Source organism: Octopus bimaculoides, chromosome 17 (genome assembly GCF_001194135.2).
Source record: "Octopus bimaculoides isolate UCB-OBI-ISO-001 chromosome 17, ASM119413v2, whole genome shotgun sequence".
Classification (NCBI taxonomy): domain Eukaryota; kingdom Metazoa; phylum Mollusca; class Cephalopoda; order Octopoda; family Octopodidae; genus Octopus; species Octopus bimaculoides.
Genome location: NC_068997.1, coordinates 48,388,436 through 48,394,987, shown reverse-complemented (window position 1 = coordinate 48,394,987; position 6,552 = coordinate 48,388,436).

Sequence of the window (6,552 nt, the reverse complement as noted above, 5' to 3'; positions counted from 1 at the left end):
ATATATATATATATATATATATATACATATATAGTATATATGCACACACAAGGGTGTTTAATAAGTGAACTGCAATAATCTGTGAATTTGCATTTTGCTAATTCAAACTGTTGCACAACATCTCCGTCGTAAACACGTCTAAGAAATGCGTGGCTATCACGGCATGACGTAGCAATCCTGAAAAACAGATATATTTTATGCTTCATAGCCCTCCATTTACATAGCAAAACAACATCATTCCACTCTACCTTGTTTCTAGTAACGCTATTACAACGTCATACCTGACGTCTTCCTTTCATGTCTCTGTCGTGTGCGTGTGTGTGTGTGTGTGGCAAGGACGAGAGCGTAGATGTGATGATGCAGGTAATCGATTCTCTATACGTAATCAAAGGTATCAGTCGATGTGTGATTAGAGTTCTATCGATTTCACAAGGAAGTAGAGTTATGACGTTCGTAAATAAAACAAAATAAAATGCTTTGCCGTGTTGTTTGATTACGGCTCTTCGTGTTCCGGGTTCAAATCTTGAAAAGGTTGAGTTCACCTCGTCTTTCGATTGACGTCGATAACATGGCGTATCAGTCAAGTATTGGGGTCGAGTTGATCGATTATACACCTAACTTCCTACCAAAATTTGCTGCGATGATAGAAACGTACGTATGTATGTATGTATGTATGTATGTATGTATATATATTTATATAGGCGCAAGTGTCGCTGCGTGGTAAGTAGCTTGCTTACCAACCACGTTGTTCCGGGTTCAGTCCCACTGCGTGGCACCTTGGGCAAGTGTCTTCTACTATAGCCTCGGGCCGACCAAAGCTTTGTGAGTGGATTTGGTAGACGGAAACTGAAAAGAGCCCGTCGTATATATATATATGTGTGTGGGGTGTGGGGGGGGGGTAATCCCCGCCATTTTATTAATATCTGCCTGATCTATTCACCGCTCTAATCAGCTTCAACGGACACAGATACCAACTAACGATGAAGTCTCCCAATCATGGATAAGAAACGCCTTCGACTGCGACCCTAATATTTGCCTACATTCAAATTTAAACGAGGCGATGACGGTCTTCCCTAAAACACAATATAGTAATTAAAAAAAAGACTGTAAAGGCAAAAGAAAACTGTTTAAAACTGAAACGAAAATAATACATTTTAATATCAGCTGCTTTCAATCGTCCAAAACAAAAGTGTTTTTAACGCATTCTTGCAGTTGTAATTCGAACAACGCAGTTAACATTTTTGGCTCCATATATGCACATATATTAACTTGTTGCATGTATTTGACATGCAGTTTTGGCACGTGTGTGGCACGTGCAAGTAATCTATGTATAAATAATGCACACTGCTAAATAAAACTCCAACCACCACCACCGCCGCCGCTACCGCCACCGCCACCATACCCATTGGATAAATTATAGTTATAGTCATATGTGCGGCAAAACTATGACACTCTAATGTGCTTATTTGTTGACTGTCGTGTAGCAGGATTCGAGGGTGAATATTGACTTGCGGAAGAGGAGTGATTGTGATTCGAAACCGCAAGATATTATAGTTTCTATCTGATTAGCATATAAATTGAAAGCTTCTCATTTCTGCAACCATAATTATCCTGTTAATTAATGCAGACATTATTATATTTCGATTAACATCTCTACGTGTGAACACGTGCATACCTATGATTTTGTGGCACTCCGTTGGTGACGATGACTATGATTCGCGTCGATCCGGTCAACGGAACAGCTTGCTCGTGAAATTAACGTGCATGTGGCTGAGCACTCCACAGATACGTGTGCCCTTAACGTAGTTCTCAAAGAGATTCAGCGTGACACAGAATGTGACAAGGCTGGCCCTTTGAAATACAGGTACTACTCATTTTCGTCAGCTGAGTGAACTGGAGCAACATGAGACAAAGTGTCTTGCTCAAGGACACCACGCATGGCCGGGAATTGAACTCACGACCTTGCTATCGTGAGCCGTATACCCTAACCACTAAGCCACGCGCCTTCACTTATGATTTTGTAAACTTAAAGATTCAGCACAGATGTACCTCACTTGTTCGATTCATGTGCAATGAACCTATTGGACTAAATTTTGACCAAAACTGTTCACTGTTAACTCAATAAAGCCGGATATCGTGGAAAAGCCGCCATCAGGAAACTTCTGTTTTCTCGTCAAAACATTCAGAAAAGGCTGAACTGGGGTAGAGATCACAAGGGCTGGTCGACTAAACAATGGAAGCAAGTAATGTTCTCCTACGAGTCCAGTTTTTCTCTTTTCCCCACTGCAGAGCGAGTTTTGTATGGAGGCAACCCCGAGAAGCTTTTAATCCTCACTGCCTTCTTCTTACACAGAAGCACCAAGGAGAGTTTGTGACGGTTTGGGCAGTCATTTCTTGGAATTCTCTTGGTCCAGTCATTGCCCTGCATGGTAGAATCAACAACAATGATTATCCGATTATTTTGGGAAATCAAGTCCTTCCCATAGTCCAGGCCTTATTCCCTGATGGTGAGTGCAGCTTCCAAGATGACAATGCTCCAATACACATCTCTCGGGTGGTTAAGAATTGATATGAAAAGCATTGTTGTGAGTTACAACGCATGGAGTGGTCCCCTCTCAATCTCCAGATTTTAATATTATTGAGCATCTGTGGTGCATCTTGGAGCGACAAGTTAAAAGTCGTTACCCTCTATATAAATAATAATAAACTTATTGCGTAAAGTACTGTCTGTCTGAGGTCCTTGTTGTGACTTGACAAACAGTACAAACCCCCGGTAGACACAATATCTTCAGTAAACAACCTCACGATATTGTATACAATGCGACGTCTATAATAATAATAATCCTTTCTACTATAGGCACAAGGCCTGAAATTTTTTTTTTTGTGGGGGGGTCTAGTCGATTACATCACTAGTACTTATCATATCGACCCCAAAAGGATGAAAGGCAAAGTCGACCTCGGCGAAATTTGAACACAGACGTAGCAGCAGACGAAATGCCACGAAGCATAATCGTCCGGCGTAGCAACAATTCTGCCAGCTCGCCGCCATAATCTAACATTAATTTTCAATAGAATATTTTTAGATCTCTTTAAAAACATACGAAGTTTGTATCATAAAACCGAGTACTGTTTCAGATTGGTTAGTATTATATAGATTAATAGTCAGGAAATATATAATCTTAACTAGAATTGATCTCATATATTTAGACATATACTTAAATCCTTAATTAACTAATGTTATTGCTGGATCTTCTGATAAAGAAATTGATTTAGATAAGTTCTATGATGTTTCTCATCTTCCAATAAGATTCGTTTCTAAATGTTGTGGTTGCTTTTCTTTAATTCTAGATCAGCTCTGATTCATCAAAAGATATTCTGCTCATTAACATCCTATCTTCCTTATCGTTATTCTGTGTGTTCTTCCTTCTTTAAGACAGTACGATGTTGAGGAATATTTAACTGTTGTTTCAAGCATGTCTAGCAGCCACCTGGAGAAAGACCTCTATTAATGTTGTTTATTTTATTGTTGGCAGATTCGTTAGTATCCCGGACAAAATGCTTTTTGGCATTTCGTCTGTTTTTACATTCTGAATTCAAATTCGACTGAGGTCGACTTTGCCGTTCATCTTTTTGAGACCGATAAAATAAGTACCATTTGAGCACTGGAGTCGATGTAATCGACTAGCCCCTCCCCCAAAATTTCAGGCCTTGTGCCTATAGTGGAAAGACTATTATTGTTGTTCTTGTTTTTGTGCTTCATCTTCTTCTTCCTCCTCCCCTTCATTCTCCTCCTCTTTTTCTTCCTCCTATTCTTCTCCCCCTTCTTCCCCTTCTTCTTTCCCTTCTTCCCCTACTTTTTCCTCTTCTTCTTCTTCCCCTTCTTCCCCTTCTTCTTCCACTTCTCTTCCTCCCCTTTTTACCCTTCTTCTTTTCTTACCTTCTTTTCTTCCACTTCTTCTCTTCCTCCTCTTCTTCTTCCCCTCCTTCTTCTTCTTCTTCTTCTTCTTATTCATCTTCTTCTTCTTAAAGGCAGTAAACTGACAATCATTGAAGTGTCGGAAAGAATGCTTTGCGGTATTTTTTTCCAGCCCTTAGCATACTGAGTTCAAATCCCGCCGATGTCAACTTTGCCTTTCATCTTTCGTGGTCGATAAAATAAGTACCATTCACATATAAGGGCCGATGCTCTCGATTAACCACCACCCCTAAAATTGCTGGCCTTGTGCCAAAATTTGAAACTATTATTATTGCTGTTGTCGTTGTTGTTTAACCTCAGATCAGCCCATATTGAACGTAACTTATGACCAAAGGCGTAGTAGTTGTGACTGTTCGCTCATCTTGTTATAGTCCATCGATTAGTTAGCAATTGCAACCAAAATTCGCTCAAATCAGTCGCTGACATCTTAGAATGAGCACATTGGATAATGTATTCTGAATTACATCGTTTCTGAAAAAATTATGAGGTAACCAAGTCTGGAATGACGTTGATGTTTGTTCGATCTAGGTCTGGCTAATCAACAACGTAAACTACTGACTATGATATATAAATGCAATGACCATTCAAACGTTTGGATATACCGCGAAGTAAAATTCAGTTTGAAAATAAACACTGCTAGCACATCGGTTTTTTAAATAAAAAGAACTAACAGCCAAAAGTGTTTCAAATATTCAAGTCTACCAACTAAGCTTAGTTATGTCCAAATATTATTTCAAAGAGTTAGTTTAAGTAGGATAAACGCCTGCTGATGAAAGTATAATGATATTTGAAATGGCTGCGTAATCAAATCCTGTTTTATTACCCACGGAGAGGTTGAACAAAGCATGACATTACAATTACTTCATATATCTAATAAACTTAATTTATAGATGCAGTAAAGGTTAATTTCTGTTAATATGTAACATGGTAAGGTTTAATATTACTAACCAATGACGTTCTAACTTATTTTCAGAGATTCGGTTACACTACGCAATATATCCATCAGTTTGTTTTTGGTTTTGTCTTGTATTATTTCGGTCTTTTTTTTTTTAAGACAGAATATGAATTGAGTGAAATTTGCTTATTATTTTTAGCAGGTCGGTCATCTGTATAGGTTTACTCATTGGTGGAAAACCCATATGCTGTATACAGATGAAGAGCTGTACTGAAATGTTTGTGTGCAGAGTGTGCGTCTGTCGGTCTGTCTGTGTATGCGTGTATGTATCCATATACATATATACAGGCATACACGTACATATATAAGCATATAAATGTATATATATATATATATATATATATATATATTTAAATACTAATTAATAAGGCGCTGAAAAAGCACTGTATAACTCCTACAAAACACAATTTACTGTGAAGTTTAATTTAGTATTTTTCACTTTCCCGCTTACAACCGATGTTTTGTAGGAGTTATACAGTGGATTTTTAGTGCCTTTGGCATCTACTTTCAGCATCTTGGAGAAGGTTCTTTCCTGATCCCATTAATATAATTATATAATAATATATATAATTATTAATTATATATTTTAATTATTAATTATAAATTACCTACAAGGTTTTATTTCATGCTGGCCATTCGATATAATCATTAACGTGATTATATCGTATTCTTTTACAGGGCTTAGAAAAAATGAAGGATCCGCTACAATAAGTTTGCGAATCTGAGAGGGAAATGTGTTGAATAAAATCATAATTTACTGATCCCCCTGTATTTTATTTTACCCAAAGTCAGAAACTTTACAGCCCCATCTCTTACATAAACTTTAATGCGCGTGAGACAAAAAAGAAGACTGAAAACAGTCAGTCACTTTCCTAGCATTGCAGCCAGATCTTCAAATCACGGTGTGCGGTTTTTAAAAATGTATATCTTGGGTAAAGAAGTAGTTAAATATTTGCCATATCTAGAAAAAAAACTGACAGGATCGTTACAAGCTGGAGCACCCGATCATTCAGGTCTAACTCAAGGTTAAACAATAACAATATACTCGGTACGTTACCCTTTTACATGATCAACCAAATTTATGCTAATGGCTTATTTCATTATCAGCTTTTGTTACGATGTTTTTTTTTTTTTTTTTTTTTTTTTTTCTATGAAACTAATTATTCTCGCCAAAAATTATTCATAACATTTCTATTCTATGCAAAACTGTTTGTCATAGAATCGGAAGATTTGATTAGATTTTACTAAGCTGATGATGTCTGACAAGCTGAAACATGTTTATAGTTATCGTTTACCAGCAAATAAAAAAAACACTATATTGGCTTTTCCTTTCCCTAGGCATGTAAATTATCTCCAAAAGATTAAAATCTTAGTTTCTTCAAGATATCACTTCTTTTCTTTCAAAGTTGCTAACAATCAACAATTGCGTTTTCTTTCTGTCCTTCTTTTCTTAATATTCTTAATTATTACCCCACTAAACAAGAAATTTTAATTAACTGAGTCTTTTTTTTTACGCGCGATGTTGAGTTGATTACATTTAACTTAATTTTTCGCATTCATTTTCGCATTCATAATATTGATGGTTTGACTGATTATTTATTTATTTATTTTCCTTTACTTG